The following is a 26,845-nucleotide window of genomic DNA, read 5'->3' on the forward strand; positions in this document are numbered from 1 at the left end:
AATAAATTAGCAGCAGGGTTGCCGGTGATTCAAAGCCATCATTTTTAGGTGTGTAGTTGTGTGTGTGTGTGTGTGTGGGGGGGGGGGGGGGGCTCAGGGGACAGGCCTGGAGGCGAGAACACACACGCGGAACACGCGCACACACAAGCAAGTAAACACATGCATCACGCAGACGCATGAGCACGCACATGTAAACACATGCATCACGGGGCCGCTGCGCCTACACACACACACACACACACACACACACACACACACACAGCCTTTGTTAAGGCCCTGAAGACTAAAGGGTTTCTCTTTGAAGCGAGATGGAGCGCAGCATCTCTCCGCTCGCGCGTCGACCCTTGGCTTTGTGGGCCGGCGCTGCTTCCAGGCAGGTCTCTCTTTGTCCCGGCTTCTCGGTGGGACTACCTGTCCCCTGAATGATGGCTCAAAGGACGCAGCCACAATGTTCTGGACTGCCTGCCACAAGTCAGTGAAAGAGCCGATTCATCAGCAGTGGGCACGAGGTCTTGGCTCGCTCGCTTTGAGTGAAACCTGTTTAGCAACGAGGGCTAATTTCATTACATGGTGTCGGCGCACACTGAGCGGCGTCTGAAGGGCTCGCTTTGAACTCGCAGGGCCGGACAATGGCAGGGGCCTGTCATGGGGGGGGGGGGCTGACGGGGGTGTGACGGGTCGGCGGTGGGAGGAAAGTCAGAAAAGAAAAGGCCGTTGAAGTCTGTCAAATATTTTGATATGCCCCACACACCATGGTGCGGCTCCTCCTGGGCTTTCTGACTTTCAGCGGTGGGAACAATCGACTTTCTTCACCGCCGTCGTTGGCCTCCTCGCCGCCGGGAGACCTTTCATGAGGAGCCATGGCTCGCCGCTACAGCTGTTGGGCTGGACTTCTTCCCATGGAAGAAAACTTCCATGGCTAAACTTGGCACGCGGAAATGTCTTTCTTCCTTCTTTGGGGGGGTGTTAAAGCTGTCCGTGTGACGATTAACCAGATAGCAGAAGGCCCGGTCGGGTCGGCACATCGTCCTCGGACGAAAGGACGAGACGACTGTGTGAAGTGGACCTTCCTTCAGAGTGCACATCCTCTCTCTCCCAGTTAGACGGGAAGATTTCCAGAATATCCACCATGAAGGTAACTTTGCAAAGTTCTCTACGGATGGAGGAGGCGTATGAATATTCATGAAAAATTAGCCGCGGCCCTTTCTGCCGCGGTATTAGGCCTGCAGAGGAGATGAAAGGCTCGCCGGCTAGCCCCTCTTCCTTGGCCTTATACTGGGACAACAATGGCCAACCAGCCGCTCAATTAGCCTGCCATCTTAGACGGACTGTTTGACAGGTCTAGCTAATTGTTAATCCCGCCATAACTGTTGCTGGGAGTAATTAATCACGTAACAAAAGGGGCGCGGGGCGAGGCGAAGCCCACCAGCGAGGACGTGTGTCAAACGGGAGCCGAGAGGCGAAGCAGCGGTAAAGGTTGATCAACAAATATTTAATCTTCATTTGCCGCACCTTCTTCCCTGGATATAAACAAGCCCGTGCGTGAGATCTCCTGGCTTATGTAAATGCGAGTCCCACAGGAACGGGCTCCAGAGGTCAAGTACCATTCATCATGAGATGGAGTGTCATTTTCTCCACTTCATACGGCGGCAGCTGCTCAAGAGGAGCAAGAGAAAAGGAGGTATTCTTTGAGAGGGGGGGGGGGGGTAGAAAAGGCAGAGCCGAGCACAATCCCGGCTTCAGAGGGGCGATCCTGGGGAGGTGAGGGGTGAATAGGAACACAAGGTGCCACTGTGTTAGAATTCAAATGTGAGCGTATTCGGTGATGTCATTCACCTCCTCAACCCCACCTCCAGTCATAAGACGAGCTGAATTCTTGGGAGCAGGAAACGGGCACAAAGAGCCGCCGTGTTTTGCAGTTTTGCATTACTGACTCGTTCCATTGTGACCTATCAGTACTTGGTGTGTCCAAATGATGATTAATATCTGTTTTCTATCTCCGAGTGGCCACGGCAGCAAACAACAGCACCTTTTGTTCGGCTGGGGAAGGAATTCAAGGCTCCCAGGCTTTGAGACCTCATAAAGGCCAAATTGGATAATGTGAGGGAAATGGACAGAGGTCATATCTCGGCCCCATCTTTTAGATTTGGAGATTTAAAGATAGTCACGCCAGAGATCTGCTGTCTTTGTGAGGCTTGCAGTCCATTCTGGGCTGCCAAGAAATGTGAAGGAGAGACGGGACCGTCTTTACAAGCCTTCCTTTAACTCCTCAGGTAAGACTCAGACACCCAAAAAAAAAGGAGCTGCTTCTGTTTCACCGTAAACAAATCAAGAGCCCCCGTCCCGCCGGTTGACCCGTCTCAATCGGACCCAAACACAAGCGCACACACAGCCCAAAACATGCAGACAATAAATAGAAACAGTAGGAGCCCTTCTCTAATTTGACTCGCTCCACAGGTGGCCACCAGCTGCCGCGAACAGGTGACCCAGGGCCCGGATGGAGGAGCGGGGGGGTTTCCATTTCAAGCCCCAGAATGGGCAAGCGCTCAGGTCCCACAACCAGGAGCTCCTTCTCCTTTCATTTTGTATTTTGTTGGCAGTGCCTGGAGGTAATTGGCGATTCCACGGCGGTAGACAGTGAAGTCTTTTGTTTCCACGTCCACGCACCAAGATGGGGGCTATCAGAAAGTCCCCCTGCCTTCGTTCACATGACTCAATGAGAGCCCTGTGTGTCCGTCCGGCTGTTCTCTTCTTGTCTATTCATGTCCAACACCGGCGGGAAAGACCCGGCCGGTGGCTGGAGGCCTGCTTTTACTCATCCGAGGAGAAAACAAACTCTACACGATCCGTTTAACTCCTAATTACGCAGCTCTCCGTCCCAAACGAGGCTCCGTTCAGGCCCGGGATGCTTCAGATGCCATTGATTTTTGCGATCCTGAAAATTTCTCCTTGAACTGAAAAACCGTCGCCTTTAGATTCATCTCATTTTCCCTGCGGCATTGACCAAAGAGGCCATGAAACCATCTTTTGTCTTCGGATGCAAAGGGAGTCATGTGGTCAGAGTCTGACTCAAGGAAAACCGACCAGCCAATAACAGTTAACGTCAGTGTTGGGAGATTCAGTCAAGCTCAACGTGTCTCGGGGAAAGATGTGGAAAATACTGGGCGAGGGCATGGTCATATCTAAGTTCCCAGAACAGCCTGACTGGCTCTCTGCTTGCAGCAGCTCCGGTACCTGCGTGGGGACTCATAAAGCGGCTCTCCTCTGCATTCATGACAACATTGGATTCCTGAATTGTCCCGGAACGCTTCCCTGCCGGTTCGTCCGCGTGTAACCTCGGTCAGGGCCTCTCCGTGGCCTTAAATATAACCCCCTCGTCTTCGTATCCTGAACCCGCCCCGTGTCCCTTCGGTTACATTCGCCCCGCTGTGAACGGGCGCTGTCAGAGAGGATGAAGAAAGGTTACCTGGTGGCTGAGAGCGAGACGCGCTACACCAGCAGATTTATCCGCACTGATGTTTTCATGTCACCGCCGCCTCCTCCGGGCGCTTTTCCGTTGTAACGAACCAAACCCCAATCAAATCTTTGAAGTAGTCATGTATGCATAAACGGCGTCTACCTTAATGCTAAATAATTAGCAAGTGAGCGCATGGCTCACTGGGATTGCTACCTCGGGGCTCAACTTGCTTTTCCAGCTTTGATCATTACGTTAATTAAATCTGGCTCCCTTGACAGGTCGGGGGGGGGGGCTAAAAAACAGGTAGGTGTCATAGGCACCTCGGCGCAGACAGAAGCACCTGGTGTGTGAGCGCTCCAGCCGTCAGCGGCGATGCCTTGAGAGTCAGATGGCGATGGCGTTAATTCGAGCTGATGTCCCAAAAGGGGAGGGGAACGGACGGGAACGACTCAATCGTGAGACACCCCGGTTCTCCGGTCTGGAGGCAGGCGAGGCTGCATCTTGGCGGCAGCTTTGGCCAGAGGAGGAAAGAAGTCATGTTGTCAGACCTCAGTGTCAGCTCGCGTCATAACCAGCGCCTCGGGGACAAATTAGAAGCGTGTCTCCAGAGATGTGTCAGAAGTGTTCTTGGTCCACATCACAGCAAAGAAAAATCGTGCAAAGAACGACTTAAACCAAAGTCAAACACCGACGGCGGTGAGAGGAGGAGCTCACCTAGGATTTATTTACACCAGAACGGCTTCAAATAGATTCAGAAGCGAGATCGTGTTCTGTTCTTTTCACGGAGGAAGTGAACCTGAGACACCAGAACAAAGATCATTGTTAGAGGCGCAGAACTCACTGATCACGGTTCCGCGGTGGAACCAAATAAGGGGTTTACTTGGTTCTGGAACTAAACAAGTTGCATCGCCTGGAGAAAAGAACCAATAGAATCTCTCCATCTGTGCAAAAAGAGCTTGAAAGATATCGTTTGGAGCGATTTCACCAAATCAAACTCCAAGCGAGATATAGTCCAGTGCCAATTAGCACGACCACAAGCTTTAGTCGCATCAATCCAAGCTGGAGAACCTTAAAAACAAATCATGTCAAAGTAAAAGTCCCTTTCAAGAAGTGTTTATCTTCCCTTAACCCTCGTCTTAAAGTAGGTCTCTGCTCCCCAGAAGCTGACACCCCCCTGCCCATGAAGGAAATAAAGCAAAGGACATTAATTCCTTATGAAATGATCTGGATTGTTTTTGTTGGACGGTCTCACATCCAGAAATGTCTTTCTGCCGGAGCCCAGCGGCCTCTCCTCCACATCCTCCTCCAGCGCACCGCAGCACGCCGCGGCCAGCAGCAATTAGCGTCTTCAATATGTTGAACCGTCCCACATACCTGTTTCATCAAACCGGTTTCTGGGCACATAGTCAACCTTCAAAGGCGGCGTTTGAAAGGGACTCGTGAAACACAAAAGCGAGGCTCCTTTTGATCTCGATCATTAACGTTTTGGAATCAGAAGTTGACATAAGGCCGGGTTTTGTTGCCGCACTCCTGGATCCGTTTCTGTGCGGTGGAAGTTGAAGATGTTTGGAAAATTGCTCAGATTATAGTGTTCATGTGCCATTTGATACCGGTTCCAAGAACACGGGGAGCCGCAGCCAAACTAGACTGCAGCAGTAAGAGCGGGCGGAGCTGGCCGTCCTTTCACAGACCACATGGTCTCTGCACAGAGTGGACGTTTAATTATTATGGGGACGGACTTCGTAATGACCCCACCCTTCTCCTTTTGCAATGGAAAGATCTCAACACCAATTAAAGACGAGGATGAAGGAGCAAAGATCAATGAACTGCAGGTTCGTGGGACTTCGGATGAACTCGTGGAACCGCTGAAGAACAACGTCGACACACGTCCGCTCGAGGTTTGGCTCCGTGCATCAAACAGGGAATCTATGGCGGAAAGTTGTCGCAGGCCTTCAAAGCAACTTCATCGCTCTCCAGCAGGAACATCAATCGACGACACAATACATTCTTGGACTGGCCGATAAAAGAGACGGGCCTCCCGCACCGAGGCTCGCTCCTTCTCCAAACCTTTCAAGCCTCCTCCGACCTCGAAGCCGCATCAAACCCGTGCGGCGTTCATCACCGCATCAACTGACGCTCCCGTCTATTCCTGTCTCCAGCCCCTCCGAGCGACTGAAAAATCACAAGAAATTCATTTCCTGCCTGGATGGAAAACAACAAAAGCATTCCTCATGGCAGGCCCCTCTTCCTGTCATCTGCAGGCCACAAGTCAACGGATCTATTAATAGAAAGCCCCCGCCTCGTTCCTGCTTCATCACAACCAGACCTCACGACTCTCGCCAGGTGATTCCAGCAATGAATGACAGACGGAGGAAGGCGGAAAAAGGTAAGAACGGCGAGAGAGGCCGTGCAGCGGCAGCGCACGCCATTAACGATGCCGTTTGATCGCTCTTCGCTCGGTGGCAGAGTTTGACCTAGTTCAGCGTAATTAGCTTTACGCTGTTCAGCCGTTTCAGTAAACAAGGCTATTTTCTCGATGCCTCGGCGGGGATTATCTTCCATCTGCAGGAGATACCTATCTGCTGTGGGAGTTCCAGCGCTGCATCCCGCCGAAGAGGCCGTTCCCGCCACGTCTGGAGCGTCGCAGCACCCAGGATGCATCAGGTGTGTTTCTCCTAAACACCCCCCCCGCCCCCCCGTAACCACGACATTGCCTGAGCTGCGAGAGGCTGCAGCGCATCCGTCGCCCCTCAGCGAGCGTGCTACACGGTCGGCCCATCCGTCCGTCGTACGCTAATATCTCGGGGCATCGATAGCTATTCCAGAAGCAGAACTAACACGCTAAGCCCAAACATTGCGTTTGCATGGCGGTGGGGGGGGGGGGGGGGCGCAGTTATCAAACAGAGACAGTCGGTCAATATTGGGGTATGGAGAATCAGCACACGCTTCCGCTCAGACATCACAGTGCCAGTCGCCGGGCGTGAGCGTTTCCCGAGGCCCGGATCGCCATTTCTCATTTGTTGCATTAGCAGCAGGAACGGCGCACAAATAAAACTTCCCTGAGCAAAGGCAGGATCTTTGCATACGAAACAAGGCTGTGTGTAATTTCCAGCGGGGCGAGAGGGGAAATGAAAGCCGACGAGGGTGGAGAAATGTGCGCCTCAACCAGCACGGCGGACGCGGTCGCAAAAAACATATTTAGGAAATTAGCATTTTGGAAGTAGCGTATTTTCAGACGTTTTCCTGATGCGAGTGAGGAGTGTGAGCGTTGAGGAGATGAAGGTCGACTCGGGGATTAACTGGTTGGCGTTTACCTCCGGGGGGGGGGGGGCGGGATTGTTGGCGTTTCTGCTCATCTGAAGGTTTGTCTACGATAAACGTGGAAGCATCAGCAGCTTGGTGCCATTCATTATTAAGGAGGCCGATAAAACTCCAGCCATTTCTGCCCAAAGACAGACTCCTCTTTTACTCGCACTTCATTTTTAGAAGCCCAGTTGAGCTTTATTGGCCCATTTCACTTCAACGTATCAGCGTCTGTGCTGACGGCCGCCACCTGCGTTATCGCGCGGGCTCCCAAACAGATGCAGGGGAACGACTTGAGCGTTCGGATCGCAGCTGAGACGTGGCGTGAAATCTGGCAAAAGCGCTGTCGGAATCTGTTGGAGCGGCAGCCGGAGAATCCAGCGCCGAGCTCCAGCGGGAAAAACCTCCAGTCTTCCCACAAGAGACAGAAGTCACCTTCCAGCCACAGCGCGCGGTCGGCCGCTAAGTGCTACGCTGCTGCTCAAGATAGGCAGGAGCCGGAGTATTTCTGGAGCGGGCCGAGATGGGAACCTTCTGCTCTCAGGTTTTCCTCCGGAGGTTCTCGAGGTCCGCGCTTCAGCCTGGATCATCTGCGCTAACGGCATCCCAATATTCAAACGCATGGAGCGAGAGATTCTGCGTCAAACGTCGCCTTTAAACCGTTTTTTAACGGCGGCTCGGTGAACAGGTGAAACTTCACCGCAGACACAATCGCTGTGGTAGGCCCCGCCTCTTTCCTGTGAGGGCGGAACCTGTCTGTGAAAGCGCTCATTGTTCTGCTTCAGGCTCTGTAAGAGTTCCCGTAACAAAAAAAAAAGTCATCTGGTGCATCATGTGACTTCTTCTGCACAAAATCAATTGATTACAAGCTGAATGATGAATCAGTCGCTGTCATCATTTGATCTGATTGAGCTCCTAAACTTTAAACACATCTAAACAGAATCCTCATGCTGGTGGCGGCGGCTGATGACGCCGCTGAAACTGAGGAAGGCGTGACCAACAAACCCAGCATGTTCGTCCAGCGGTGACCTTTTTGGTCATGTGACTGCCGTTCCTCCAGGTGTTCTCACCTGCGTCTGCTCTTTCTTCTTCTGTGGTATCGACTGCACGTCTGTTCACCCATCGTCCACAGGAGGAGCCGCGGCCGACCGACATGTGACAAATCCGTCATAAACTATTCAAGCATTTAAACAGCGTTTTAACTCAGACATCATGCGACTTTAGAGTAAGCGCATCACTTCCTGTCGGGCTCAGAAATGAACGTATTGTCCGCTTCAAACATTTATATCCATTTATAACGAGTAAAAGAGATCATTTAATGAGGCTGAAACTCTTTTCTGTGTTTCTTTACTTGAGGAATTTATAGTCCTTTTCTCTTTTAAGTGACTTAAAATAAAAAGTGACTTACTGTGCGGATTCCTGCCGGTCCGTTTGAAAGGCAGCACGCCGCCATCAGCGAGCGCTCCCTCCGCCGCTCCCTCTTGTCATGCCAAATTGTGTTTTACAGCATCTGTTCATTATAGATGGCCGACATGATGGATACGGTCATAATATTAATGTAAGACTGACACAGCAGAGACATGAATCATGGCCGACTTTATTTCAAAGCCGGCGTTTCATTGGCCGACCACTAAAAAGTGATATATAAATGTCAGCGAATGGCAGCCGTAAAGCGGCACGGAGTACATTTGATGCTGCGTTTCCAGCGTTATCAACCCGCCGTTATTTACTAATGCGTCTTCGTCTCCCGACGGCCGCTGCAAGACGTCCGTGTCAGCCCGGCGTCGCGCGGCGCGCTGGCGCTCCCGTTCAGGTGCAGATCGGAGCCGGCGTGGAACGAAACGCCAGGCAGGAAAAGGATGTTCTCATATGCTCCGCTGGCCTTTGGCTACGGAAGCCCAGGGAGGACTTTAAATTGAAAGCATTCAATCAAATTGAAATTTAATTTCCCATGTATGTGTATGATGTATGATGAGGCTTTATTATTCTTCTCATGACATGCATGTGCTGGTTGATAAAAAACAAGCTTTAAACGCTCTTAAGTTAACCCTTTCTTTATTGTTTTCTTTTAAATAACCCCCCCCACACACACACACACACACACACACCTCTTTATCTCAACATATGTTTGCGTAAAAATAAAGTCTTTACTGGGATTTTATTTGTGGAAATATTTAAATGTACATTTTTTGCTACTAAATATGTTGAGTTTTTCATTTTAAAAACACAAGTGAGTCCTTTTCGTATATTGATTTAATTTGTCAGCAACGTCGGTCCGTTAGCAATTAGTATTTATTCATTTCCCAGAGCTCTGTGAGGAGTTCGGTCATGTGACCAGGAAGAACCAATGAGATCTCGAGTAGATCCCAATAAAGGGTCAGGTCAGGAATCTCTTCCAATTCCCAGTGACTCGGAATGTTGGAGCGATTGACGTGAATCTTGAAACAAGACAAGAAGGCTCCGCTCTGGAGACCACTTCCTGTTCGGCTGTTTCCCGAACACACACATTCTCGGTGGTTGAAAAGGTGGACAACCGATCAATAATAATCAGGTCTGGTTTCATCAATAGTCACAGATATTTGTGCTCAACTCGAATATCTGTATATGAAGACACAAACCGGCGGGAGCTGAAAGGAAATCAGGAACTTCACTTCCTGCAGCTGATTGGCTGTGACATCACCACGCTCTGATTGGCCGCTGCTAGCTGGTTGAAGGTTCACGTCACTTAATGACGTAATCTGCATCTGAAGTGGTCAAGTGTGTGTGTGTGTGTGTGTGCGTGTGTGTGTGCGTGTGCGTGTGCGTGTGCGTGTGTGCGTGTGTGCGTGTGTGTGTGTGCGTGTGTGCGTGTGTGGGAACAGTTGAATATTTTCTTTCACAGTGATGTCAGTGAAATTAGAACAGGTGATGATATGTAGTCTGTAATTACACGTCTACTTCCCTCCTCCTCCTCCTCCTCTTCCTCTTCCTCTGGAAGCGCTCCTGCCTCTCGCTCCTCCAGCGCTCCTCCTCAGCTCCTCCTGTTAGGAAGGCGACTGCTGCACCCTACAGTTTAAACCCCGTCTCTCGCCGCGGTGCTCGGCTCCACTCTGACCCTCCACCGAAACCTCCACCACATTTAAAAATCAGCTCAAATGAGCCGTTGCCATAGCGACAGAAATGGATTTTAATGTTCTAAAAAAATATTTGTTTTTCTCTTATATTCATTTCTGCTCTAAATGAAGCATGGGGATGTAAACTGTATATTCTAACTAAATATTCAAATGCTCATGAAAAGAAATAAAAAAAATATTCTAGGTGCCCAAAATTTTATTTTGAGAAAGATTTATATTTTTTGTGATTAAAAACAAATATATATAATACTGCAGTGTAAAATTCTCCCTTCTGTGTAATTTTTATTTCACCAAAATATGACGCACACAATACACATCACAAATTTAATTCACAATAAAGATGAATACAGGAAAAATATATACAATTTCATTCACATTTAATCCAAATGTATTTCCTGCTTTCCTTTATTTATTTATTTGGAAGATTTATTTAAATTTGCCCCCCAAAAAGTTCATCCCTTGAAAATAAATATTTAGCAGTTTTCTGAAGTTATGAATGTTTACAATAAAACTGAGAAACGACTTCATCCATCACCATCGTCATCATCACTCCTCCTGCCAGACGCATGGCCTGCGTTTGTGTTTACTCGATAAAGTGTGATGAAATCATTTAATATGTGTGTTTGTCACGATGCAGCGCAGGCGTTTGTCTTCAGCGACAAAAATATTGTGTTGATATTTTTTAATTTGAATCACCTGATCGTCTCAAATAAAAAAAACAGATGCGACTGATCAATCGGGTGTGAGTGAACCAGTTTAGCAGTGTGAACACCATCCAGTCTGGATTCCTCCCAGCATCCGCCACTTGAGATAATCTCAGCCAATCAGCTGCACGGGACGAAGCGGCGGTAGAGCCTCAGCATTTCGGGTTTTTAGTGCTCATCTAATTGTTTTGTTTATTAATCCATGATTTCTTTCAGAATTTAGACTGAAGCTGTAGATTTGATATCAGGCATCTTCATCATCCTCATCCTCACACTGCACCACCAAGCATTTACTATGTTTAATTAGATGCGGCGTCTTTAATCTCAGAATACTAATGAGCTCATTATCATATAATCAATGGATGACATGTTTGCTTAGATGATCCTCCGCACACAATAATCCTGTTTATGTTTGTGTTAGTCGTCCGGTTTGAGCCGGTCTCGGTGAATGTGCTTCTTGCATTTTGGGCCTTTTTGGACCTTGCAGGCTTCTGTTGTTTCTGATATTACTGTGGATGAAATGATCGTTAAATTAAACAGATATTGGCGTTAAATAATCCACACAGATTATCTCTGGCACGTCCCTGAGATTACCTGGGACTGCCAGATTTAATTTAGCATCAATCCGGATCCGGTTCCGATGCACTGGAGGAGACGGTCGCAGTCGTCTCACCCTGCCTCCCCTTCTGTAATCTGATTGGCCACCTTCCCCCAAATGGAGGGCAGCGCCAGAACTAAAGATCACCAATCAGATAGCGGCGGCTGCCTCTCAACTTGTTGGCGCGCTTCGCTCGTATCTCGCAGCGAGATTCCCCGTCTTAATCGTCACCGCTCAGTGAGACCATTGTGCCGCTGCAACGTCAGGGGAGGCGACCCAAAAGAGGGGGGCGGGGCCTGTGCGGCGGCGGGGACTGCCAGCACCAGTTCACACGAGCACAGAATCACCGCGTCGCCCCGTCGACAAAGGTCCAACGAGGGGCCATGTTCAGACAGAATGTTCTATAAAAAACAAAGATATATTTTTAGAGTTCTGACTCCTCCCACAGATGCTAATGCTGTTAGCTCAGAGGCTAAAGGAGCCTAACAGATGTGTTTTGTTGTTTTCTTTTTTGTGAAACTCCATGTAAGAAGAAAACAATGTCACCAGGAGACAGTGACTGAATGTTTTCTTTTTACTTTAAACTTTTTAAAGCAACAAATAGCATTTTACTCTGATTTGAATCAATTGAGAAAAGACTTAATTTGCTGTTATTTTTTCCATTTATTTAAACTCACATCTGTTTTATTGTGAACGTCTTTTCTGCTATGATGAGTATTTAAAGGAATTCATCGATAAATTACATTTATGGAGGAAGCAGAGGTCAGATTCCAACAGTATCTAACCCTACATATCCCAGAATGCAATTCTAGGATCCTTGCATTTAAAATCTGTTGAGGAACACTGACGATGTTTTTTAACGAGCTAGAGATGGAAAGTTTGTTTTTAGCTGGACCGTTTTTTCTGTTTCAGAACATGAACTGGAAGGATTTTATTCTGCTGCTTCAGAACAAACACCGAGAAGCACAGAATGCTAATATCTGTGTGTGCGTGTGTGTGTGTGTGTGTGTGTGTGTGTGTGTGTGTGTGTGGAGCAGATGCCATTCTGCTGATCTCAGTCCACATCCATCCGTCTACAACTCAAACCTTCCCCAGCAGCCGGTTGCCTCCTCCTGGCCTCCTCCTCGCCTCCTCCTTGTCCCCCTGCAGGTCGGGAGGACTGGTCTCATCGCGCAGGTCGCCGCCGCCGATGAACATCTCTCCGCCAGACATCAAGGGTTGCCAGTGTTCCAGCCGGTAAGTACAGAACGAAAAGTCGTATGAAAATTAAATCATTCCAACAGGAAAAATAAAGAATAACGCAAAGATAATAAAGAATTATGGAATTTCCCTCTGGGATTAATAAAGTAGTCTGATTCTGAAAATAACCATCTCTTTGAAATTATACTAAAGTTCTTTGCCATTTGTTCCCTGCTGTTTCTTCCACAATAACTCAATGAAATATACATTTTGCAAACTTTTAAAGGCATTTGATGCAAATGCCGTAACAAAAGAGGCCTTTAACCCCGATCCGCTGCGTGTGGAAAACCTAACGATCACCCGCTTCCACAAAAACGCCAGCGTGTTTTGGAAATGAGCTCCGAGAGTGCGCCGACAAAAGCCAAGTTCGGAGAGGTGTAAAGGGTTCGTGGACTGTGTGGGGGAGGGGGGGCAGCTCGTTAAGATCTCATTTGTAGATGAGGAGCGCAGGAGGATTAAAGGTCGCAAACGCGAAGCAGCAAACCTCAAGTACAGTCGATACTGGGAGGCTTTAATGGTCAAACATATGCACGCTTCCTGCTCCAGTCGTCCCGCTTTCATAGAGCTCAAACACATTTGGTTTCATCTATCAAACATGGTGGACGGGGGGGGGGGGGGGGGCTGGGGAACAGAAGTTCGGCTTTTCCACGGTACAGAGCCGGTATTTTATTGACGGGGGAAGACACAGGAAACGAGCTGCTTTCACTCTTGCATGTCAAGTCCTTCTGTTGGCGCGAGAATCCAAAACAGTTTCGCATTCGGAGAAATCCGGGGGGGGGGGGGGGGGGGGGGGGGCAGCTGGCGCTCCCGCAGCCGTGCAGGAATTAGCCGTTTACGCTCTGTAACCCTATCTGCGCCGCACCTGGGTGGCTAGCGTGGCGCCGCCGCACCTCTGACCGGGGCAAAGGCGGGAGGAGAGGGCGCAGCGTTAGCCGGAAGGGGGCGTGGCTCGGTTCACGGCTTCCTGCAGGACCCCGGGGTGGAGGCGGGGCTGCGTCTCCTCGCCGGACCCTCAGCAGCAGCGAGAAGCGAACATGTTGTCGCCCGTGTCGAACATCTGACCTGGCTGGAACCCGCGGCGAGCGGCGCAGCTGAACAGGAGGCCGTCTGGATGGGGGGGAGGGGAGGGGAGGGGGAGGCTTGGCTGGGCATGCTTGGCGACTTGCCCCGGTCCCATTGACCAGACAGCTGAACTCATGGGGGGGAGGACAGCAGGAAATGGGCTGCGCTGAATGCTTCTTAAATACATTGTTACGCTGACCTCGGGTCTGCTCCTCACAGCTTCAGGTGTGTCCCCGCAGGAGCCGGCTTTCTATTGGACGCCTCGTCCCGGCCCCTCATAGGTGTGCAGCTCACACTCTGCCTTCGGTGCCAAAGCGACAGCCCGTGTGTCCCGGAGACGTAGAACCGAGCAGATACGTGCATAAAACCCTCCAATGGACTCGTCCGCGTCCGCACAGCCACAGACTGAAACAAATTTCGCATGAAATTTTGGAGGACTGAATACGCCAGCTGTCAAAAACCGATCTGTCCGAGGAGCGCCGCACGCCGTTTCTGTGCACGCGTCGCAGACGTGGCTGGAGTCCCTCGTCTTCCTCACCCTCGTCCACAGTGACTCGAACGTTGTTATTTGTGTGTCCACCGTTAGTGAGACCGCCTCCACTGGGTCCCGCAGGGCGCCGCGGGTGGTCCCGCCCTCCCCAGGCTGCTTCCAGCCAATCGTGTGCTAATGTGTGGGAACAGGAGAGGGCTGCTCGGACAGATGGCCCGGACGACCTGCCCTGCTTCGGGGTCCGACAGGTATGACATCACAACCCAAAGACAGATGGGCAGGGAGGGGGGAGAGGTGGGACGCACACACCTAAACACACAACAACACACACTGACGTGGGGGGGGCTACCTGCCACCCCCACCCCCCAGAGTCTGATGTCATGACCCATGACCTCTGATTGGTCTAGTGGTTTTTAAACGTGGGGCTATGGACCCGCCCTTCAGATCAGGATAGTGAATAATTATTGATTGTTGGTTCGTTGATCGTTTCAATCAAAGCGGCATTTTTAAAACGTCATTTCATCTCAGCAGGAGAGAAATATTCCCTCCTCCTCCGAGGAGCACGGCCCCGTATCGAATTCTCCTCCCCAGAACTTGGGGTGACTCTGAGTCCAATTCTCCCGCCCTGATCGTCTCGTCTCGTATGCAAATGAGACACATTAGCGGTCCATTAATTGATCCGGCGCTGCTTTGAGATGTGGACCTCCCTGAGAATCGGGCATTAGGGCCGACTTTGGGGCCAATTAGGGGATCTTTGCCGCACGCCCTCCGGCGCATCTCGATCAATCCCGATCGTCGACAGCTGAGATGCCAGACGGAGTCGTCGGAGGCCGGCGTGAATGCTAACGTCAGCTAGCGCTAATGCTAGTCATTAGCGTGCCTCGCATGAGGCTAATGGTCTCTGATTGGCCGGTTAGGGTTAGGGTCTCGGACCTGTCCTGGGCCCAGGCCTGTCCTGGATTCGGGCCTGTCCTGGTCTCGCGCCTGTCCTGGTCTCCCAGCCTGCTGACCATTCAGATGCGTCCCCCTCTAAACCCTGTTGTAATCCCGCGTTCAACCAGCGGGACCCATAATTGAGGTAATCCCTGGTGATGAGGGGGCGGCGCCGCTCCGCCCAGAGCCAGCGTCATGATGGGTCCAGTTTAACCACCGTGTGACTCTGACCTTTCCCTCAGCGCTCGCTGGGACCATCTGAACCCGTCCCAGCGAGGACATCTGGTGGGATACTGGGGAGGTCCTTTGATCTGGCTGGCCGGTCCCAGAGTCCCGTAGAGGGGGGGGGTGTAAATACACTTTTCAGGAGTTTGAACTCTGATTCAGATTTTAGTGATTTATACAAAATTATTTAGCAAAAATCTGCAACAACGGTTTTTTAATTCAGGTTATTTCAGGTTCCAAATAAAATATGATATTTAGACATTTTTATTTCATGCTCGGTTAAGATCTGAGCTAAATAAAGACAATAACAGCAAAAAATAAAATAAAACAAGGTTAAGAATTTGCTTTCATTGCAATAAATATTCATCAAAAATTAGAATTAAGTTTTAAAAATCATTTATTGACCCAAATTATATTTTGACATGATTTTGAATGCACATGCTAAAGGTTTCTCGCGGCCGTCAGAGCCACACGTTGTCTGTTTTAGCGTGTTTAAACATCCCGGCGTGTCGAACGTGTCGTGTTTATAGAGCCGTGAGTTACGGAGTGTGTGTCCGTGTTTAGGGATTCATCCTGGATCCACAGCAGATTAACATCTGCAGCCATTTACTGCTGCTGACACCGGCTAATAGCAGTGTGTGTGTGTGTGTGTGTGTGTGTGTGTGTGTGTGTGTGTGTGTGTGTGCGGAGCAGCCAACAGGCGCAGCTGAAAGGTGTCACCGAGGCTCCTACGCCTCCTCTAACCGATTCAGGGAGCACTTGTTTTCTTTTTTTCTCCTCCCTTTAAATCGGCCTCCTTTAAAGCGACACGGTTTCTGTGTGTTTGAAATCAAAACGCCCCAGAAGGTCGCCGCCGCCGCCGCCTGAGGTTACCGGCTCCTGCTATCTGGAGGTGAAGGACTGAGCGCTTCGGTGTGCGCAGAGACGGAGAGGACGGGCGGTGTTAAGACTAAATTAAATGTGACGCAACACACCCCTTTCTTCTGCATTGTTATTTGCCTATTTCAAATTATTGATCTTTTACAAACATTTTTCAAGGTGTCTTAATTACTCGCTAAAGAAGCGGCGCCTTGGCTGGCGGACAACACAAATAAGTTCATTTGCATTTCTGTGTTGTGAGTGTTTTGGCAGGCGCAGCGCCGGTCCAGATTGTAACCCCTATTTCTGCCTCCAAAAACCTGCCTTGGAGGAGCGTCCACGGAGGGATTAGGGATTTAGCGGGGAAGGTAAGTGTGACTACAAGCTTTGGCTCGCCATCTGCTCCCCAGCAGAGTTGAGGCCAACCTGTGCAGCCTGCAGCAAAGACCTGGGCACTGTGCTAACTCTGGTTAGCGCCAACCTGGCCCCCGCGGCCCCAATCACCGACAGCCTGCTGATGGGTTGTAAGAAGCGCTCCATATGCAGCAAAGTTTCCCTCTCCTTCCCTTCCTGCCTCTCCTCCTCCTCAATTCTCCCGCCGCATTAAATAAAGATGGATGTATGGAATCTTTTTTACGGCAGCTCCTCTTCCTCTCACCCTCAGACAGAGGCCAGGCGAGGAAGAAGGCCGTCCTCCTGGCAGCGCCGGGAGACAGAAGACGAGGGCTTGTGTCCGTCTGATCGCCCCTGGGTGGGCATTTTCTCATTTATTTAACAGCAGCTTATTAAAGAAAAAGATGAAGACGAAGGGGAGCGGGACGGACGACGGAGGCGGGTGGGAGGCGGCTCTGGAGCCTCGATGGCCGGGCCGAGTGGAGGAGGAGCCAACAAAGAAGAAGAGGATGCCGGGACCCCCCCCCCCCCCCCCCCGGCGGATACCCGGGAAGATCAAACGGCGGCGGACAGAGAAGAGAAAGCATGGCGCTCGTTACGAAGGCGCCGCCGCCCCTGCAGGAAGCCATTCCTCCACATTAATGATTCAGATTGTGTTCCAGCGGTCCAATACTCAGGTGAGCGCCGCTCTTGATAGAACATGTAATTTGGAAGCTTAATGGCAGCCGAGCGGCCCGAGCTGGGGGTTCTCACGCCACATGAATCACTAATGGCCGCTCTCGCGCTCCGCTCCGTCTTGCTTTGTGTTTACTTGTGTTTTATTGTGCGCCGTCGCTCCGAGGGAAACACTTCGGCGTGACCTTTCGGCGCATCTCGAAGGGGGGGGGGTAAAAACAAAATCACACTTCCCAGGCGGCACGGGACGAGGTGACATCCTGATTCGTCTAAACAAAGATGCACACGTGGCCCGAGTTCCCCTGAGCACGAGAGTGCCAGCGCTTTATTTTGATCCGATCAGCCAGCCTCTCCTCTTCGTCACCTTCATCGTGATGACTCGCAGGAATTTGGTCGACATTATAAACGTGCAGCGTTTTCGTCGTAAAACTCCAGGCCGTTTTTTATTTTACGCTCTTGCTTAAATGTCTCTTCAGCGTCGTCTGGATGATGATGAAGGGCTCTTTACATCCCATAATATCCCTTCAAACGCAGACGCGCATGAAGGGAACGCAGCACAAGAAGTCGAAGCACACCTGCGTATATTCATGGCCTCCTATTTTCCGGCACGGATGATGTTTTGTACACGCATGAGGGGCGGCTGTGGCTCCGTTGGTGGAGATCAGGAGGTCGTTGGTTCGAATCCTCGCACGGCAGCAGTCGCTGGAACTGTAAAGAGCATCCAGTGTTATTGCTCCTCTTCATCGCTGAAGCCTCCGCCGATGCAGGGCTTTGGTGTGAAATCCACACGTGGCGAGAGCGGCAAACGGCGGGCAGGAAGCAAGGCTGCGAGGCGTTGAATATTCACTCTGGTCTCCTGCAATTTGGGCGAGAGAAGTAAAGGTCAGCCGCGTTCGTCGGGATTCACTGGACAAATTCTAAAAAGGCTCGCCGGCCACGCCGAATGTATTCCCTGCAACATAATTAGCCCCTTGAATTCCCCATCGCGGCGGCCTACCGGGCGTCTCAAAAGCCCCGCCCCTTCCCCCAAAATGCCTTTCACCTCTGCCTGCGACCCCCCCCCCCCTCCCCCCCTCGCCGCTCTGTCACACGTTGTTGCTCTAAACTTGCCGCAGATGCGGTCGGCTGATGCATAAATTAGTCATCAACATTAGCATTAGCCGGCGCGCGGCACCCGGTGCCAACTGCTCTCCGAACGGCCATAAAAGGTCATGTTTTGATGACTGAATGCCACACAGGCACCTTGGCTCCCCGGAGAAGGGTTCCCCAGGTGCACGTGAAAGGTTAAAAATTACCTACCCGCCGCCGCCTGTCTCTGCCGAAGGAAATAATTAGGGGGGTTTTAGGGAGCGGCAGAATGCCTCGCTGTCAGATGACAGAGCGTTACCTAATGGTCGTATCTGGGGAAGAGTCAACCGGCCTGTCGTTCTCTTGACAGGACAAATGAGCATAATGGTGGCAGGGAAATGGGCGCCTGTTCCCCCTCTTTTCAGCTGGGGAGGATGGGGTGGAGGAGGAGGAGGAGGCGCTGAAATGGCAGCGCCTGAGCAGAATAACACAAGGACGGTAACCTTTTACATAAATCTGTTAACACGTGTATGAGTGCTGTTTAAGACTGAGACGAGACGCTCCTCCTTCATTCTGTTGGCAGACATTTTTATTCTGCAGCACCAAAAACAAGGGCACAGGTCACATGACGGGACGGCGGCGAGGAAATTAGCTCCACTGTGGAATATTTTATGGTCATTAATGAACACTCTGTGCCATCATTGTGTTATTTCATGTTTTAAATGTTTTAAAGCGTCTGTGCTTTGATTTATTTAAAATTTTTCCTTATAATTTACCTTAAACATTTGTAAAAATATTAAGTTTTAAATTTTGGCCCGCAGCTCAGAGATGACTTTCATTGTGAAAGTCCCTCCCCCAACCAGTGGGGGCGCTGCTGCACCTCCTCCTCCTCCTCCCCTTGATGGGTTGTGTTTCAACTTCCTTTGTAGGACAGGACGTTCTCCGGAGCTTCACCTCCATCTGCACCACAACCCCAGACCTGATCCGGATCCTGGACCAGCGGCTGGTTTCCGGTCTGGACCGGCGGCGGAAGGAGCGTCACGCCTCGGAGGTGCCGTCGAGTCCTTCCTGCGTGCTAACAGAGGGGTTATTAACATAACAAACTTAAACGCCCCGTATAAATAACGCGTTCGCGCTGCAGACCGGCTCGGCTGACGCGGTTCAGGCGGCGCCTCCAACATCTGTTTATGAGCACTTTGCCTAATGATATCATCCGATATCATTAACTGTGGCAGCAGCAGGTGCAGCTGTTTATGCACCGCGCACACACACACACACACACACACTTCCTCACTCTCCCCCAGCACCAACCCTTCCACCCCATGAATCGCCGAACCGCTCATTAGGACGATTTTCCCGAACAAAAAAAGCGGCCCCTGTGATTTCAATCTGTAGATCACCTGTAATTGTAGTTTTTAGCCGGATCCTGATTCCATACATTTATCGGAGCAAACTGCGGCTGCGGCGCGGCGCCGGAAGCACGGCCAGCTGCAGGGGCTGTTTTTAGATGGCAGCACTCATTGGCCCCCCCCGTGAGTGTGTTTTCTGCGGGTGAGGGCGGGGCTTCGGGGCCCGCTTTGTGTTTTCGTGGCTTTAATTTTTTCTGTTTCGACGCTGGAGATTATCGAAATGATTGTTTCTGGCAGCAACGAGGAGGCCGCCTCCTCTTCCTGACCGGAAGGCCACGTCGCGGGTCTCCAGAGCACGGTCGGATGGGACGCCGCTGCAATTAGTCAGATGGTCGATTTGAATGTTGTGCGACACGGAGCGTTGTGTTGCTGTGGAGCTGAACCCGAGGCGGCTACAGTCTCCCTACATCCAAAACAAACAGCGCGTACGGAGAGACGTTCTCTCCCAGATAGAGGCGCCGCACACGGAAGGATCCCTGTTCTTCTTCTCTGACAGCGAGAAGAACGTTCCTTCGGCCCGGATCAATGCTCGGACGCTCTCTGAAGCTCGCCGCCCGTTCCCAGAGCAAAGATCGTTGCTTGAGTTGGATCCTGGAGGACGGATCGCGGCGGTCGGGTTTCCCGGCCGAGCAGCAGCTGAGACGTTTCCCGAAAGTAGGAGTAAATCTTTACAGGAGTAAAGATGAGGTCGAGCTGAAAGAGCACGTTGCTCCGCCCCGATCGCAGCTTCGACTCGCTCGGATCGCATCCTCTGCTCTCCATGCAAAGTTGGCCCGGCGCCATGGAGGAGCGTAATTTTCATTTCAAGCTCCTCCTAATGGGGAGAAGAAGGAGATCTCGGCGCTGCAGCCCGAGGCAGGAGACGAGCCTAATGATGGCGCCGCAGTCAGAGAGCAAGAAGAAACGCTGTTTGTGGAGTTGGAGCGTTGTTGTTGTTTATCGCTGAACTTAACTTCCACTGGATGAAGCGCGTCGGCCAATCAGATGGATTCCTCGCTCTGCCGTCATCCGGTGGCGTTCAGATCAATGTGATCTGCGGAATCGGAGGATTGTTAGCAGTGATCAGAGGCCAGGCTGGTCCTGATGAAGCCGTTGACGAGATCTGGTCCAGGATCAGCATCGTCCTTCCTGCGGCAGCAGCTCCTGGGTCGGTTAGCGGTCCTGTTAGCGTCCTGCTGCATGCTCGCCGTGCGTCTGTCGAACTCGCTCCACGCCCGTTTGTGCTTTTGCTTCCCGCTCATTTCAGAGGCGCGGCGGCGCACCTGAGGGAAAGTCCGCAGGACGAGGTTGGTGTGATTCCACGGAGGAGAGCAGCGGCGCCTTTGTTTTCCTCTTTCACGGGTAAATGACACGTTTAGGATTTATTAAGACGAGGAACAGTCTTCGCATGGTGGATGCGCCGCCGCCTCCGCGGAGACGAGCTCATTACTCCGTAGCCTCGGGCCGTCTCCTCCACCTCCAGAGCCTCCCATCCCTCCTCGCCCCGCCGCCCGATGCTGTAATGTCACAGCGGTTTGTTCAAAGCTGCAACCATGATTTGGGCTCCCAGCAGGTGCCGCCCCGATGTCTGCTCAATTATTAAAGGGAGGGCCACGTGGAAGCTTTACAGCCGCGGCAGCCATTAGATAAAGAGACGGCGGCGCTGCCTCCTTTCTTCTGCCCTCTTTTTGTTTTATTCATCACCCTTCTTATATTTCTCTTTGGCGGCGTGGAAATATTAAAGAGCCATTTGTTCCCTTTCAGTGTTGTGGGCACAAGAGCGATCGTGATCTTTTTGATTCCCCTCGTCAAACCGGGGGCACGTCTGCTCCTCCAAGCTCCCTCCGCTCTTTTTAACTTCCCAGCGCCCCCCCCCCCCGTCGGCCCAATCTAACCACGAAAACGCCGCCGTGTTGATAAATAAATCATGACGGCGGACACAAAGTTAAACCTCGACACAATCGCTTCCAACAGCTGCCTTCGCTCCTTCCTCTTCCTCGTCGGCTCAGATGTTGGTGCTTTCAAGTCCCGACTGATCGATGCTGGCAGCCGATGGCTTATCTCTCGCTTCTTCTTCTTTCCTCATCCGCAGCGTCTCCTGTAACTTGTCCAGCACCAAATGGAACGCAGGGTCAGATCCGGGCCCCCGGGGCGAAAAGCCACTTCCTGTTTGGAGGCAGTGGTGATGTCATCCAACGATGGACTGAGAGCAGTGGAACCGAAAGCACTGCGGCTGCTTCTCCTGTGAGCGTGGTTAGCGTAGCGTAGCTTAGCTTGGCAGTGACTTGTTTCTTCATGGAGCCAGACTCTTTGCTTTGGGCCGGTTCCATCCTGTTCTCCGGGAACTTCGAGCTTTTCTTTTTAAAAATTATTCTTTCTCGTGCTCAAACTTTTCTCCTCCGTGTTTTAAAGGTGAAGACAAAAAGTAGCGGCGATGCATCAGGCCACACAAATGCTACTCTCCACTCCCACACCAAAACGCCCCAACTCCTCCTCCTCCTCCGCCTCCTTTGATTCTTCGCTGTGTTCCGCACATGCCAACAAATCCTAATTGCACCCACCACTCTTGTCTTCCCACCGATTCTGCCTGCTTCGTGCCACCAAATTCCTTGTGTGCTAATTAGGCACGCAACCGCGGTGGATGCACTCCTGACAGGTGCTGCTGGCCTGCCGGGGTCACGCACACACACACACACACACGCTCTCCTGCTCACGGCATTAAAAATAAATGGAGAGAGGAGAATAACAAGAGAGGCAAGACGTGTTAATTTCTGTCTTCCATCTGTTATTACATAAGCACTGCCAACAACGGCCGTCTCTGGAAGAACGGCGGAACGAACGAAGACGACAGAGAGAAGAAACCAGAGCTGAAGTCCTCCTGCATGGAAGAGGAGCACCCCCCCCCCCCCCCCCCGGGGAGGAGAGCGAAGGCTTCCCTTCTTCTCGGAGGAGGAGGAGGAAGGAGGAGGGCAGACACGACTACCTCCTGTGGTCACACCTGAGGATGAGGAAGGCGAACCTCGACTGGTTCAGTATGCTAGATGTGTTAGCTTAGCTTAGCATTGCTCTGGCCAGAGGCGCGACCAGCTGAGGACGCGCAGACCTCTATTTTTATCCTGTTGATTCTCTGGGATCTGATGCTGAGGTGACTTTTCCTACGTTTTTCCCGCAGCTCTTTCCCGTGAAGGCTGCCCTGTCAAAATAATCCGGCGACAGAGAAGACGCCGTTTGTCATCTATGAAAACATTTCCTCGCCGGAGGAACAATGGGACGAGCAGAAACAAAGACCTGCGAGGAGTGACGGGCACCTCGCCGGGGCAGTCGGCGCCGGCGTGTTGGCTTCCTGTCGGGCCGGTGGACAAGGTGCGCCTGTTGGACACCAGCGCTCCGTCCCACGGTGGCGGGTTCAGGACCACGCCGCCAGGACACGCACCGGTGCGTCTCTGAAAATGCATTCCGGACTGGAGGGAGGCTGAACAGCTCCGAAGGCTGGAGCCGCCGCGTCTCTAAGCGCCACATTATAATTGTTTGTTCAATTATTTTTCTTGGACGCCGCACCTGCATTTCAGCAAGTGAACTCCAGAGACCGGCGAGCAATTAAGGCCTGCAGAGCGGCGCTGACGCCTGTTTAAACGGCGGGGAGGGAGTCGGATAAATACCTTTTTAGCGCTCAAGGTAACAAGCGGAGGGTGGCGGCGAGAGGCCTCACAGGGAGCAATTTCCTATTTATTTGTCTTCTAATTTGACCTCTCTTTTGACAGGGTTCCGGGGCTTATTACCGGATCTGTCCTGCGCTCTAATCAAGGCCCGCTGCGAATGTTCAGCGGGCTGGAAGGACCCGATGTGGGCGGAGGTTGGAGGTTTCATGGGTAAGTAGCTCAGATGTTTGCAGGACTTGGCGATGGTGTTTTCTGACCTTCGCCTGCCGGTTTAATGAGAGTCTTTGCAAAGTGAAGCGCAGAGGGGGTGACGCCGAGGAAGGGTTTCGGCTTTCGGCGAGGAAGAGGGAATCCTGTTATTAAATGTGAAGCGAAAGGCCCTTTCATGTTGTTTTATTTTGGCGAGCAAGCGCTCCCTTTTTCTTTTCGCCACCTGTCCACGTGACATAAATCTGCATCCTCCTTCAGATCGACGCTCCACCAGTCCGACGTCTTGCTGGTGCCGCTGGGACCATTTACATTCACAGCATACTCGCCGCTGGCATTTAGCTCGTCCTGCTCGCTGCGCGGCTATCGTCCCAGCCATGCGTACCCCTCTGTACGCTAACAGCCCCCCCCCCCCCCATGCATTATTCACAGCCGAATTAAAATACCGTCCGAGGGTGGAGCGTTGCATGCTAAGGCAGCTGAATCGTGGAGGTGCCGTCACAACAGCTGAAAGTGTCCGTCACAGAGTTCTAACTTTTCTCTTTCCCATAGTTCCCGGCAGTGCAGCTGCCTAAATGAGAGGGATTAAGTTAACTCCCTGCTCTGAGGAAGAGCAGGCCCTGGATTAGGGCACCGGGCATGGACACGGCGAGCGTTCAAGCAGGAGCGACAGCTTTTTAAAGAGGAGGCACCGGGGAGCGAGGAGGCGGCGGTGCACGGCCCTCGCAGGGAGTGTAGCGGCGCACCGCGACACGCAGGAGTGTGTCGGGAGCGCTGGCGTTTTCTTTCCGTTTATCTCCCTCCCTCGCTCTCTCTCTGATTCAAATCCATCAATCTTTATGTTTCCTGTTTTAACTAAACGCAAATCCAAATTTGGAAGAAACATGATGCAAGGAGCTAACGCTAGGATAGGACAGAATGTTGGCTCTCATGCTAATCCTTACAAAAAAATGCTCAAACTGATCCCTTCCTCCTCCTCCTCCTCCTCCTCCTAACACCATATCACCTGGTCGTCACGGCTAAATATAAGCACGCCCTGTTTTCTGGGGTTGGGCGGCGTGGAGATGAGAACAGGTGGTGAAACAGCGTGAGAAACACGCAGGAGAAAAACAACAGACACCTGCTCCCGAAAGCCGACCGGCAGCCTCCATCACATTCCAGCAGAGTTCACTCCACGAGGAGCGCCGGCAGCGGTTCCCGCCCCCGAGTAGCCCGTACGTCTGCCGTCACGGCACCAGACGTTGCTTCAGCCGTGCCTCCTGGATCGTTGTAGATTTAGTCGCTGCGGCCTCAACCTGGATTTGTGAATGAATAATGAACCGGCTCTCGTGTTCAGTCTGCGTTTCAGGGACAGGAACCGCACGCCGCCACATCGAGGCGACCTTGAAGCCGGCGCAAACCGGCGAGGACTTCAGCAGTCAGGACGGATCACCAGGGGCGACGGACGACTGTAATTAGACCGACAGGTGACACGTCGGTGGACGCCGGGGGGGGGGGGGGGGGACGGTGACGAGGCTGCCTCGTACGCTCTTCGCTACGGTAAGTGAGCCGGGACGTGAACGTGACTGGAGCCCCGCGTCTTGAATTATTCACAAAGACGAGTGCTTGATATCAGGACGCCGGATTCACAGCCTGGTGCTCTTTTTAATTATTCTGAGACTACATTACCCATCAGCCTCTCTGCTTCCTGTAAAAATCAACTGAAAAGTTTGTTTTAAGAGAATTAGTCATTCGTTCCGCCGTGAAAGAAATCAACAAATGTGTGTGGGCGGGGCTTCTGCCTGCTTTAATTCGTTATTGTGCGTTGTGAAAACAGGGAAGGGACATTTTGACTGTTTGACCGTTTTTGAGTCTCATCACTTTGACAAACTTCCGAGCGTGTTTGTGGCGATTATCAGCGGCGTCCTGGTTCTCTGTCGAGTCCCTGGCCGTTTGTTAATCCTGGACGAGCGTCCGGGCGGCTCCTCCTCTCTCTCCTCGGAGCCGTGGAGCTCCTTCTCGCCCTCCTCTCCTCTTCAGTCGGAGCCGACGGAGGAGCCGCGGGTGAGTTTCTACCCAGGGGAGGAGGAATCCGGTCCTATTTGTCCGAGCTTTCCATCGTGGCTTCTCATCAGCGTGGCGGCGGCGGCGGCGGCGGCAGGAGGGGGGGGCGGGGACTCACGCTTGAGTGTTTTCTGTTTGGCTGCTGTCACTGAGGAGAAACACAGAAGTGCTGCTCGTGTGTCTGAAACGCAGCAACGATGTTCTCTCCGGGGCCGCCGGTCTCCCTCTTCGTCTTTATCTGCGGGTAAATGTTGACAGACCAGTGAACCTTGATGTCGGACGATGACAGGCGGCGCTGTTTGTACAGAACCAGGGTGAGAAACAAAGGGGGCCTCTGGTGTGATGCTTAACCATCACGGGCCTCTAACGCCGCCCCGCTCCGCCGCCGACCCCGCCGCTCGGCTGCGCTCGGGTCGGCCGGCTCGCAGGCCATTAGGGAAATGGCTGAAGGGTTCTGGTGCTTCAAACCGGGCTGCACCGCTCGGATTAATGAGGGGATTGTCAGCATATCAGAGCTGATGGGTGAGACCAAGCGGTCCCAGAACTGGGCCTGGAAGCCAGAGCGCTCGGGACCGAACGGAGACGGATTGTTGCTCAGAACCCAGTTTGTGCTGCAGCTGCAAACTTTTCAGTTTGTTGTTAATTAACTTTACTCAAGGAGGCCGGAAGGAGGCCGGAAAGAGCCCGGAAGGAGGCCGGAAGGAGCCCGGAAGGAGCCCGGAAGGAGCCCGGAAGGAGCCCGGAAGGAGCCCGGAAGGAGGCCGGAAGGAAGCCGGCGGTTGCACCACAACTGCATGATGTGTTTGTGACTTCCGACTGAAGGGTCAGTCCGTCAGAACCAAGTTTGACAAGCAGGTTGGGGGTGAGGAGGGACACCAGGAGGATGCGGGTCACCGGTCCAGGGTGAGGAGAGACACCAGGAGGACGCGGGTCACCAGTCCACGGTGAGGAGGGACACCAGGAGGACGCGGGTCACACGTCCAGGGTGAGGAGAGACACCAGGAGGACGCGGGTTACCAGTCCAGGGTGAGGAGGGACACCAGGAGGACGCGGGTCACCAGTCCAGGGTGAGGAGGGACACCAGGAGGACGCGGGTCACCAGTCCAGGGTGAGGAGAGACACCAGGAGGACGCGGGTCACCAGTCCAGGGTGAGGAGGGACACCAGGAGGACGCGGGTCACCAGTCCAGTGTGAGGAGAGACACCAGGAGGACGCGGGTCACCAGTCCAGGGTGAGGAGGGACACCAGGAGGACGCGGGTCACCAGTCCAGGGTGAGGAGGGACACCAGGAGGACGCGGGTCACCAGTCCAGGGTGAGGAGGGACACCAGGAGGACGCGGGTCACCAGTCCAGGGTGAGGAGGGACACCAGGAGGACGCGGGTCACCAGTCCAGGGTGAGGAGGGACACCAGGAGGACGCGGCTCACCGG

This window comes from Brachionichthys hirsutus, chromosome 24 (genome assembly GCF_040956055.1).
Source record: "Brachionichthys hirsutus isolate HB-005 chromosome 24, CSIRO-AGI_Bhir_v1, whole genome shotgun sequence".
NCBI classification, from domain to species: Eukaryota; Metazoa; Chordata; class Actinopteri; order Lophiiformes; family Brachionichthyidae; genus Brachionichthys; species Brachionichthys hirsutus.